We start from the raw sequence: 12,500 nt of genomic DNA, 5'->3' as shown, positions 1-12,500 counted from the left end.
CATTAAGGGTGTAATTGTTGGAGGAAAAGTAAGAAAAGAGATTAATATACATAGATACGCAGATAGACTCTAAGATAAATAAAAGGTAGATATATATACATACATAAACATACTGACAACGTATAGGTAACGTATAGATAAATATATTTAATTTTAGCAACATAAGATAAAAGAAAAAAAAAAATATATGTCCTTTTCTTTATTATTACAAACATCGCACCAAATTGACTACTAAGACGAGATAATTGAGATGTAAGTTCGTATCCCCTTTTCATTAAGGGAAGATTAACTATTGTAAAATTTGGGTAATATAATCGTGTTGTGTTGATGGTCCGTGGCCGCCCCTTTTCGTAATGAAGTTATATATTTGGGTTTGTTTCGATAGTTAAAGTTTGATATTTTGAAAATTGGTTGATGCTTGTGCTTAATTAAGATCGGTAATTAGGCGGTTTTGATGATGAGTTCGTAAGTGATATGTTAAGGGATTTTGATCATGGATAACAATTAATAATTAGGTATCTAATTTCAATGTTCATTATTCTTTAAAAGATACGAATATTTCGTTTCTCCGTTTCTCAGAAAGTAATGATTAATATTGTCCGTTCGTGTCACAGCTTCAGAAATTATACCTAATGCTTTTTTTTTTTTTTTTTTTTTTTTTTTTTTTTTTTTTTTTTTTTTTACTAATTATCATTATTATTATTATTTTTTTTTTTTTTATCAATAGTTGTCAGGATATGTTGTTTCTGTATGTATTGATTATTATAGAAGAGAGATTGCTTTCAGTTTGGCTGTGACTGAAGTGATAACCAAAAGTAAATAGATAAATATGATATGAATAGATCGTTAAATTGAAGTATTAATAAAGTTAAGAAGTAGAGCAGAAAATAAACGAATAGATAAATAAATACACAGAGAAATGACAACATGGGAACAGATATACATATACATATACATATGGCTAAAGAAAAAAAAAAAAAAAAAAAGCAAAAAGAAAATAAACACAAAGAAATAACTAGACCAAGAAACCAAAAAAAAACAAAAAAAAAACAAACCCGAAAAGAACAGAAGAACGAAAGAAAGAAAGAGAGGAGAAAGGAGGAAGAAAGAGAAATTCCTAGAAGACGTAATTCCCGACCGATTTCGCATGGCCGCCGCCTTGTGATGTCTCGCTGTGTGTTATTCGGTCGATCGGAAGAAATTCGAGTCTTTGAACCGAATGATTTAAGTTTTTCTTTATTTTTGCTTATATTTATTGGTGTTTTTTTATTTTTAATTTTCTTTTTCGTCTTTTTCGGGGGTGCGGACTGTTTATTTGTAGGAATATTTTTAATTCGATGTAGATACGATGCTGTAGATCTGCTCAATTTTGAATGATATCCGAATTTTACAAACGTGGGAGCTGATCTTGTTTCATGGTGAATAATAAGCCTTTTTGTCTTTTCTTTTTCTTTTTTTTTAGAGGCTGTTTATTCGCTGGAATGTCTAAGCTGGGAAAAGTATCATCAGATCCATATCCCAATAACTGTACTCGCCGTTAAAACGATTATTTGGTCATCGATCAAATCCTGGAGGGTAGTGTTGGCAGGCAGTGTGCGTCGTGCGTCTTATATGTAATGTTTGTTTTTCTTTTATTATTATTATTATTATTATTATTATTATTATGATAATAATAATAATAATAATTATTATTATTATCATTATCAGTATTATTATTATTATTATTATTATTATTATTATTATTATTATTATTGTTATTATCATAATGATAATAATAATAATAATAATAATAATAATAATTATCATTATCATTATCATTATTATCATTATCATTACCATCATTATTATTATTATTATTATTATTATTATTATTATTATTATTATTATTATTATTATTGTTATTGTTATTATTATCATTATTATTATTATCATAATAATAATAATAATAATGATACTACTACTACTACTAATTATTATTATTATTATTATTTTCATTATTATCATTATTACTATTATTATTATTATTATTATTATTATTATTATTATTATTATTATTATTATTATTATTATTGTTATTATTGTTATTATGTGTTTTTTTCCTAGAATAGATTTTCTTTTATTATTTATTTATTTATTTATTTATCATTTATTTTACATCATTTATAATTTTTTAGAATAGATTTTTATCATTAGTTCTCTACAATAATCGCACCTTATTTACCGAAGCGAATGTAATAAGATGTGACCATAATAACTAAAAAAAAAGAAGAAAAAAACGAAAAAAAACGACGCCATTACGAAATTGCTTCTTTACATCACCCATATTACGTGTTGTTCTGATGAGACGCTGAGGGAAGGATGAAAAAAAAAAGAAAAAAAGTACCTAATAATGACAAAAAAAAAAAGAAAAGAAAAAAAGGCAAAAACATACACGCTATGTATAGTGTGGAAGAAAAAGCTAAAAGATGTACATATATTTTTTTCGTAGTAAAAAACAAAACAAAAACGAGAACAAAGAAACAAGGAATGTTTTTTTTTTTTTTTTAATGAAATCTTTAATTATTAAAAAAAAAAAAAAAAAAAACGGAGAAGGAGATTATATTTAGAAATCAATATAAAAATCGTACTTTAAATCAAATAATTCATACGACCATTATCCTCAATTGAAAAAAAAAGGTTATTTAACAAAAGCTAGATGTCGCCACGGTAAACGAGGTCAGCTTTAAGTGACCTGGGTCGAGGTCATGACCTTCTGGGTCAAGTTCTCTTGCTTATCCATATCAAAGACAAAAAAAAACAACAACAAAAAACAAAAACAAAGAAAGAAAAGAAAGGAGAAGACGAAGAAAACAAAGAATAAGAAAGGAATTAGCACTTCGGAAGATGAATGATTGTTTTCCAAGTGTTTGAAAAGTATATACAAAGGCAGGCCGTTAAGGCTTAAAATGAAAAAGGACGAAAACGAAATAAAACGAACAGTAACTAAGGAAAACAAAAGATCAAAAAGAGAGAAGACAGAAAATGCTTTAAAGAAAACAATTATGAAACATAAAAGACCATAATAACTCGGGAAAGCGACCATTCAAAAAGAAAAAAAAGAAGAAAAAATCTATAACTTAAGAGAAATAAAAAGAATATAACTAATAACTTTTTTAATCGAGAGAGAGAAAAATAAAATAAAATAGGAATGCATACAATATAACGAAATTAAAGAAATAAATAACTTAGAAGAACGAGAGATGACAGCATCCTACCTCTCGAGATGACTGAGCAGGTGAAGATGACTGAGCAGGTGGAGATGACGGAAGATGACTGAGCAGGTGAAGATGACTGAAGATGACTGAGCAGGTGAAGATGACTGAAGATGACTGAGCAGGTGAAGAGATAATATCATACAAGAACGCGAGAACCCTTTACTTAACGGGAAATGATAAACGGCTCAACGAAAAACACCAATAACGTGAATCGTAAGTACAGGACGAGAGGCAATGGTCGTGAAGATGATGAAGACGAAATAATGAGTCAGTGAAATGAGTTGATGAATGCAGTGTTGAGTCAAAGAAGTCGTTTGATGGATGGAAACTGAGTCAAGAAAGTCGGTTGATGGATAGAAAGTGAGTCAAAGAAGTTGGTTGATTAATAGAAAGTGATGAATCGACGAACTTAACTGATGAATGCAATGTGATGAGTCAAAAAAAAATATGTTGATGAATACAAATTGAAAAGTTAAAAACAATAAATAAATCGAGGAATATAAATGGGTTAGTCAAATAATTCGGCAAATACGAATCTACGAATTAAAGAAACAGATTGATGAATGCAAAATAACACGTCAAAGAAATCAGCAGATGAATACAAAGTAACGAGGCCAAAAAAAAAACCTCTTTGATGACACGAGAAAAAAATTGAAAATAAAAAAAGATTATAATTACATGCAAAGGAGAATTACATTAATGGTCCCTTTTTCCATAGGGGAACTTTTTAAAACTCTTTCCTCTCTCTAAAGACTCTCCTGGCATCGCTTCAAACGCAAAAGTTAAAGGTCGTGATGCCTTAATAACCTTAAATCTCATTTGATAAAACCTACGTGACGGACATTTAAAGATTTTATCCACGTGAGGAATGTCTGGGAAGAATCGGGAATAAGGAAGAATAATTGGGAAGAGTGAAGGAAGAAGAAAGAGGTAGAGAGAAGGAAAGGGGATAAAGAAAAGGAAGAAGAAAGAGGTAGAGAGAAGGAAAGGGGATAAAGAAAAGGAAGAAGAAAGAGGTAGAGAGAAGGAAAGGGGATAAAGAAAAGGAAGAAGAAAGAGGTAGAGAGAAGGAAAGGGGATAATGAAAAGGAAGAAGAAAGAGGCAGAAAGAAAGAAAAAAAAAAGAAGAGAGTAAAAAGAAAAAGTATCTTACCAGAGGAAGAAGAATGAAGAAAGGAAAAGAAAAAGAAAGAATGGGAAAAAAAAAGAGAGAAATAAAGAAGAAACAAAAGAAGGAAAATGAAAGAGAAAGAAAAGAGAAACAAAAACAAAAACTAGAAAGAAGTAACAAAAGAAGAAGAAAACAGAAAAAAGAGAGATAAAAAAAGGAAAGGAAAAACATAGAAAAAAGAATAAGAAAGAAATTTAAAAAATTAAAACAAAACAAAAGGAACAAGAAAAGAAAAGAAAACAAGACCCCCAAAAAAACAACAAAACAAAAACAAACAAAAAACAGAAAAAAGAGAGCAGAAACCAAAGAGGAAAAAAAAAAAAAAAAAAAAAAAAAACGAACGGCAAAAAAGGCACACAGAGGGAAAAGAAAAGAAGAGGAAGCAGCTCTCCAGGAGAATATATATGGCCCGCGTCGTGCACAATAAGACACAGGACGGCCCTTGGAAGACAGGCACCGTTTTATGAGCAACAGATGCCAATTTAGAGCCAAGGGGCGTGGTACGGACGGGGGGGGGGAGGGTAGGGGGGGAGGGGTCAATTTCACGGCCCTTGCGCGGTTTCCGAAAGGGGGGGGGGGTGCGAGGGGTAGGGGGTGGAGGAAAGGGGGGGAGGTGTTGTAGGGCGCGAAGGATGTCCCTTGGGATTCTATATGAGTGATTAAGGGAGAGAGAAAGGGAGGAAGGAGAGATAGAAGGAAAGGGAGGGAGAGGAAAGGGATAAAGAGAGGGAGAAGTAGAGGGGAAAGGGAAAAGGAGAAGGAGAGGGAGAAAGAGGGAGGGAAAGAGAAAGAGAAAAATAAAGAGAAAGAGAAAGAGAAAGAGAAAGAGAAAGAGAAAGAGAAAGAGAAAGAGAAAGAGAAAGAGAAAGAGAAAGAGAAAGAGAAAGAGAAAGAACGAAAGAAAAAGGAAAACAAAATAATCGTTACTCTAACGTATGATCCCCAGGAATTACGGACCTATACGCGAGTGCTCTAAGAAAGTCCTCTAAACTTCCCCGGAATATCTGAAGGTCTCCGGATCTCTATATCTCTCTGTGCTTTGAAAGGGTGTTTCATGCTCCAATATCACTCCCTCTTTCCATTTTTTTTTTCTCATTGTACCCCAAAGGTTTCTTTCAATCTGTAGGGACTTCGGGAATGTAATTGTCTCGGTATCTGGAAGGTGGAAGTCCGCCGTTTCCTTATTAATCTCGAGGAACTTAAGTACTTTATGTATGAGGTTATTTGATTAAAATCCTAGTTTCTCTAGAACGTTTGAGGACTCACAAAGGGTGTGGCTTCATATCAATTTCTGAATACTAAGAATGTTTATATACCTGGGTACTTAAAAAAGGGAATATTTAAAAGGATTGTAAACTTTAAAAAGGATTGGAAACTTCAAATCTGTTTACTTTAGAAAATATAAATTATTGCCCGTTCCCTCTCTAAGCCTTAAACTTTATTTATCCTGCTACTAAAAACGGTTCTCTGCTTCGGAACCATTTATACTTTGACACTCAAAAAAAGAAGAGAGAGAGAGAGAGAGAGAGAGAGAGAGAGAGAGAGAGAGAGAGAGAGAGAGAGAGAGAGAGAGAGAGAGAGAGAGAGAGAGAGAGAGAGAGAGAGAGAGAGATAGTCAGAGAGAGAAAGTGAGAGAGAATGATATAAAAAGTGAGAAAGAGAGAGCTAGAGAAAGAGAGAAAGTGAGAAAGAGGGAGACATAAAAATAGAGAGATAGAAGAAAGAGAGAGAGAGAGAGAGAGAGCGAGAGAGCGAGAGAGAAAGAGAGAGAGAGAGAGAGAGAGAGAGAGAGAGAGAGAGAGAGAGAGAGAGAGAGAGAGAGAGAGAGAGAGAGAGAGAGAGAGAGAGAGAGAGAGAGAGTAAGAGAGAGAGAGAGAGAGAGAGAGAGAGAGAGAGAGAGAGAGAGAGAGAGAGAGAGAGAGAGAGAGAGAGAGAGAGAGAGAGAGAGAGAGAGTAAGAGAGAGAGAGAAAGAGAGAGAGAGAGAGAGAGAGAGAGAGAGAGAGAGAGAGAGAGAGAGAGAGAGAGAGAGAGAGAGAGAGAGAGAGATAGAATAGAGATAGAGATAGAGATAGAGATAGAGATAGAGATAGAGAGAGAGAGAGAGAGAGAGAGAGAGAGAGAGAGAGAGAGAGAGAGAGAGAGAGGAAGAGAGAGAGAGAGAGAGAAAGAGAAAGAGAGAGAGAGATAGAGGAACAGAGAGAATGAGAGGAAGAGAAAGAGAGACGGGAGAGAAAATACAGAGTGAGAGGGTAAAATCTCATAAGAGATGAATAGAAAACATAAATAGACAGAATTAATAATAGCAAAAAAAGGAAGATAATTAAAGAAAAAAAAAAAAAAATGGCAACAAAAAACGTTTCATGCTTTCGGCGAATCCTTAAGGCCATCTGAACGTTACTTTGAAAAAGGTGGTTCTTTGGTTCTCTTTGACCCTTTAAGGACTTCGGGACGCTATATAAATGGGGGAAAGACGGCTCTCTGGCTAATTCGGAGTGTCTTGGAAGAGTCTGGGGGTTGAGGCCAGGTGGGGATGAAGGGGAAGGAAGGGGGGGATGGGGGATGGGGGAGAAGGCGAGGGGAGGGGAGACGAGGGGAGATAGGGGAGAGGAAAACTGGATGAAAGGGAAGGTGATGGGAGGGGAGGCGAGGGGAGAGGGGGAGAGGAAAACTGGAAGAAGAGGAAGGGAGGACAAGGGATTGGAGGGAGGGGTTAGGGGGGGGGGGAGGGAGGCTGGGAGAAGGGCGGGGAGAGTTCGCTTAAGAATCGAGATCCCAGGGAAGAAATTTTGCGGATTCCGAGCCGAGTTTGGGTGGAGAAAGAGCGAGGAGATTCGTCAGTGATCCAGAAGAAGGTTTAAGAGGTGCAGGAAGTGTTATGGCGGCAGGAGTTAGGGCGGTGCGCACAGCGTTTCTCTTTTATTTATTTCCCCGCGTCTTGTTCCCGCGCTCTTTTTCGCCTCATTTATGTTTGTCTTCTTGCTTGAAGAAATATTTTTATTTTTCATTTTCTTTACTGGAAATCATTTTTCTCTATTTTTGGGAAAGTTTGGAAGGACACTTTTTTTCATTTCAACTTGTCTGTATTCTTTTGCGTTCGTTATCCCTCGTTATGTCTTCCAAATTTGTCTTTAATTTTCCCAGTCACTTTCGTTCCTCATTTGTCTGAGTTTTCCGCGTAATATTTTCTTGGAACTTTGAATGTCCGAGATTTTATTTTTCTTTCTCTCTGTCTTGTTATCTTTTATTTTGCATTTCCTCGTGTTTCTAACTTACGTCGCTTCACTTCTCCCGTGATTTTTTTCTTTTCTTTTCTTTTACCAAATATTTTATTGATTTGCGTTTACCTGACTTTTATATTAAGGGTAATCAAATGTCCTTTTTGAAAAGCAGATAAGCACACTTGCATAATCATTATGTCATGCGTAATGTTCATGACGTAAGGATTGGTGATTTTCATGACGTAAGGATTGGTGACGTTCCTGACGCATGATTCGTGATTTCCTGACGTAATCATTAGTGATAGTCATTATCATGATCAAGAATATTTATGAGCTAATGATTAAGAATATTCATGACCTAACAGTGGAAGCTCAGGGAAGGGACTGGGAGAGGGGAGGGGGGAGGGGGGGGTAAAGAGCTCATTCAGAACACAATTTACCGGTAATGAAGGCGTTGATGAGAGGTGATAATAGGTGGGGATAATAAGTAAGGTAATGATGGGATAAAATATGATGCTCAAAAATATATATTGATAATGAACGATCCTATGGTATTTTGGAGACGGCCAGTGTTCATACAGGAACTTACTTATCTTACACTGTATTTACGTAATTCATTGGGGTTTTAAGTCATTTTTTTTAGTTATCAGTGAAAAGGATTAGAACTTTGACTTAACTGAACTTTACCTAACTTACCTTTTAATCGTAATAAGTATAACCAGTCCAGCCCATGTGACCTTTTATAATCTTAAGAGTGAAGAGTTAGCAAAGTTAAAATCAACCATCTATTAATCAAGGTTGCCATAGGAGTCAATCTCTTAAGGTATGTCAAAGTCGCCATACTACTTAGTCCGTCAAGGTCAGTCAACATACCAATTAAGCTGACATGGTCGACATATTGTAATTTAAGTTCACCATCACCATATTAAGCAATCAGGCCCACACATACCTGTAAACGCTAATCAGTCAACACCAATCTGTAAGAAGCAATCAGTCAACACCAATCTGTAAGAAGCAATCAGTCAACACCAATCTTTTAGGGTCACTATATCAGGCAGAATCGCCATAGCGCTCCCCCCTCCCCACCCCCCCTTACTCTCTCTCCCCTCCTATTCTTCTCCATTCTCCCCCTCCCCCCATTCTTTCCTTCCTTTTCCTTCTCTAACGCCTCTCATCTCCTTTCTTTCCCTCTTCTCGCATGCCCTCTATACGCTCGCTTTGTTATTTTCTCTCCTCTCCTGTTTCCCTCTCTCTATCCTTCTTCTCTCTTTTTTGTGCCTCCCCCTTCCTCCTTTTCCCCATTTCTCTACCTCCTCTCATTCTCCTTCTCTTCCCCTCTCCCCCTCTCTTTCTATTCCTTCTCTCTTTTCTCTTCTTTTTCCCCTCTCCCTCCTCTCTTCGTCCTATCACCTTCTCCCGATTCTTCACCCCTACTAGCCCCTCCTTATTCCTCCTTCTCTCCCTCCCCTCCCCTCTTTCTCGCTTTCTCCCTCTCAACCTGTCCCATATCTCCCCCTTCCTCCTCCTCCTTCCCCCTCCTCTCCCCTTTCCTCCCCCTCCTCCCTCCCCCCCTCACTCTTTCTCCTTCCTCCTCCCCCTCCTCCCTCTCCTCCCCTCACTCCTTCTCCTTCCTCCTCCCCCTCCTCTCCCCTTTCCTCCCCCTCCTCCCTCTCCTCCCCTCACTCCCTCTCCTTCCTCTTCCCCCTCCTCCCTCCCCACTCCCCCCCCCCTGTCCACACCTCCGCTTAACCGAGCGTAAATCAATAGTTTCACTCTAGTGGACCAAAGTTTCGTTCGGCTACGTACACGAAATTCATTCATTTGTTCAGGGACCTGGAACAAGGCAACGAGGTTATCCCCCTCTCCTCTCCCCTCACAGCCCCCTCCCCCCACCCTTAGTCTTACCTCCCTCCCCTAACCCCCTACCTCCCCCCCCCCCCCTTCCTTTCGACGGACAGGCCTTGTCTCTCTTCTCCTCCTTCTCCTCCTCCCTTTATCCGTACTCTATCCCCCTCTCTCCTGCTTCCTGCCCCTCTCTTCCCCTCCCTCCTACTTTCCTGCTTCCCTTCTGCTTCCGGGTTTGCCTCCCTCACCCCCCCACCTTTTCGCCTCTCCCCCACAACTCTCTCTTAACCATCTCTCTCTTCCACCTTCCTTCCTTTCTGCTTGCTTCTCTCCCCCTTCCCCCTTCACCTCTCCTCCACACCGCTACCTTAAATCCCTCTCTCCTCCTTCCTTCTTCCTCCTTTCTACTTTCTCCTTCCTCCCATATCTCTCCTTTCTCCCCCCTCTTTCCTCTCTCCTCTCTCCTCCTTCCTCCCTTCTACTTTCTCCTTCCTCCCATATCTCTCCTTTCTCCCCCCTCTTTCCTCTCTCCTCTCTCCTCCTTCCTCCCTTCTACTTTCTCCTTCCTCCCTCATCTCTCCTTTCTCCCTCCTCATTCCTCTCTCCTCGCTCCTCCTTCCTCCTTCCTCCATCCTACCTCCTCCTTCCTTCTTCTTCCCTCCTTCCTCCTTCCTTCTCTCCTTCCTGATTTCATACTTGCAGCTATCCCCCCTTCCCCCCTCCCTTACCCCCCCCTCCCCCCTTCCTCCTATTCTGTCTTCGTGCTTGCGAACAACTATGAAATTAGTTCAAGACAATGATTAAACTTTCCCTCCTACAAAGAAAAAAGGAAAGAAAAAGAAAAGAGAGAGAGATAAAAAAACGAAATAAAGAAACACAACATTACATCACGTTTTCGAATTTTCGTTTTCTTTTTCTTTTTTATTATATTTTACGACGGGTAACTAACTTAGAATTGTAAGTTGTTGACCACTTGGAATACTTGTGGCGACTTCTTGCGGTGATTCGAGAAATCTAATCCTTGGCGCAAGTATGCAGGATTAGAAAAGCATTGTTGTTATTATCGTTGTAATTATTATTATCATTATCATCCTCCTCATAAGAATCATCATCATAAGAATCATCATCACCATCATTATTAGTATCATTATCATTATCATCATCATCTCCATCATCATCCTATCATTATTAATGTTGTAGTTCTTATTATTATCATTACTATTATTACTATAATCATCATCATTACTGTTATTATTATTAACATTATTATCAGCATTTTTATCATTACTATTATCAATTTTGTTATTATTATTATTATTATTATTATTATCTAACTATTATTTTCATTGTTATTATTATTATCATTATCATTTTTGTTATCATCGTTATCATCATTATTATCTTATTATTATTATCATCATTATTATTATCAATATTGCCATACTTACTAGTATCATTACTACAATTTTCATTCCTGTTGAGGCTATCATCATTCTCATTCTCATCATTGTTTTTATAATGATTATTCTTATCACTATAAGAATAATCTTATACTTATCATTATTCTTATACTTATCATTATTTTTCCTATGATCATTACTGCCATCATAATCACAATCACACATATCAGTTATAATCATTATTAGCAACGATCATTATTATTATTAAAGTCTACGGACTTCGTTTTCACATTATGTCCGGACCGCCAATTTTTATTGTTTTCATAAACTGCCCTTTTTTTCTTCTTCCGGTGCAATATATGTCGGTTCTGAGTCCTGATTAATGAAGTTGGCGTTCCTCTAATGACTTGGTCGTAGTTGGGATTTCTCTGTCGTCGTTTTCCAAATTGGTTTCTAACTGTTAGGATTCTTTAGCTGTTTCACGGTCTTCATTTCTTTGACCTTTTAGATATTTTTTTTTCTCTCATATTTTTCTTTGTTTTTTTTCGATGTTTAAGGTGTATCGTATTTTTTTTATTGTTATAAGGGTATTGTATATGTTTAAATCTTTCTTTATAAAGGGAGAGGATGATGTGGATAATATAGAAACAGATGATATCGACAACCGAACGATTTTAATGCCATATTTCCATTTGACTTCTTTTGATATAATACCATGTATCCAATTCCAATACCATAAGCTTTTCCCCTTTCTCAAATGCATAGAAAGAAAATGAATACGTATAGAATACCACACGGTTCCGATTACCAATTTCCATTTAAGTGCAATTAAAGACGAGGATGCCTTTCGAACGCGCTGCGAAATGGCGCCATTTAAAAACAAAAGACGGAAAGTCAAACGCGTGCGTCTCCTGCAAAATTTATCGTATCCGGGGCCGAATAAATTGCGGGAAGGACAAACATTTGTGCATTCGATATGTGGTTAGGGCTTGGAGGAATAATTTTTCATTTCTCTCGGCACACTTCAGGTAAGAGGTTTATGTTTTTGAGAGGCACGGGATTAGGTGGTAAATTCCGTAGGTTTACGACCTCCCGCAGATTCACTTGACAATTCGCTCTCGCTTCAGGCATGGCCGGGGCTTTTCAAAACCTATTCACATGTTTGCATATATACATGTATATATATATATGTGTATATATATATATATATATATATATATATATATATATATATATATATATATATATATATATATATACATATTTCGAATAGCTCACATACCAAGCTCAATCTTATTTTTTTTATATCATAATTATATTCTTTCTCTCTCTCTCTCTCTCTCTCTCTCTCTCTCTCTCTCTCTCTCTCTCTCTCTATCTATCTATCTTCCTCTCTTTCTTTCTTGCTGTTATCGTCCAATATTCCCCGTTTCTTCGCTTCTCTTTTCCCTCTTTTCCTCGTCCCGCGAAGCCTTCTCCCGACAGCCTCCGTCTTCCAGGAAACCTCCTGTTATGCCTCGCTCCGTATCTTTTCCTCCGCCAAGGGAACTTTCCGAATGTGGAATTTGTTCGCCGGCGATGTATAATGCGCAAATTGTGTAGAATGCATAA

Source organism: Penaeus chinensis, chromosome 17, assembly GCF_019202785.1.
Source record: "Penaeus chinensis breed Huanghai No. 1 chromosome 17, ASM1920278v2, whole genome shotgun sequence".
NCBI classification, from domain to species: domain Eukaryota; kingdom Metazoa; phylum Arthropoda; class Malacostraca; order Decapoda; family Penaeidae; genus Penaeus; species Penaeus chinensis.
Note: the sequence above shows the minus strand (reverse complement) of the source record.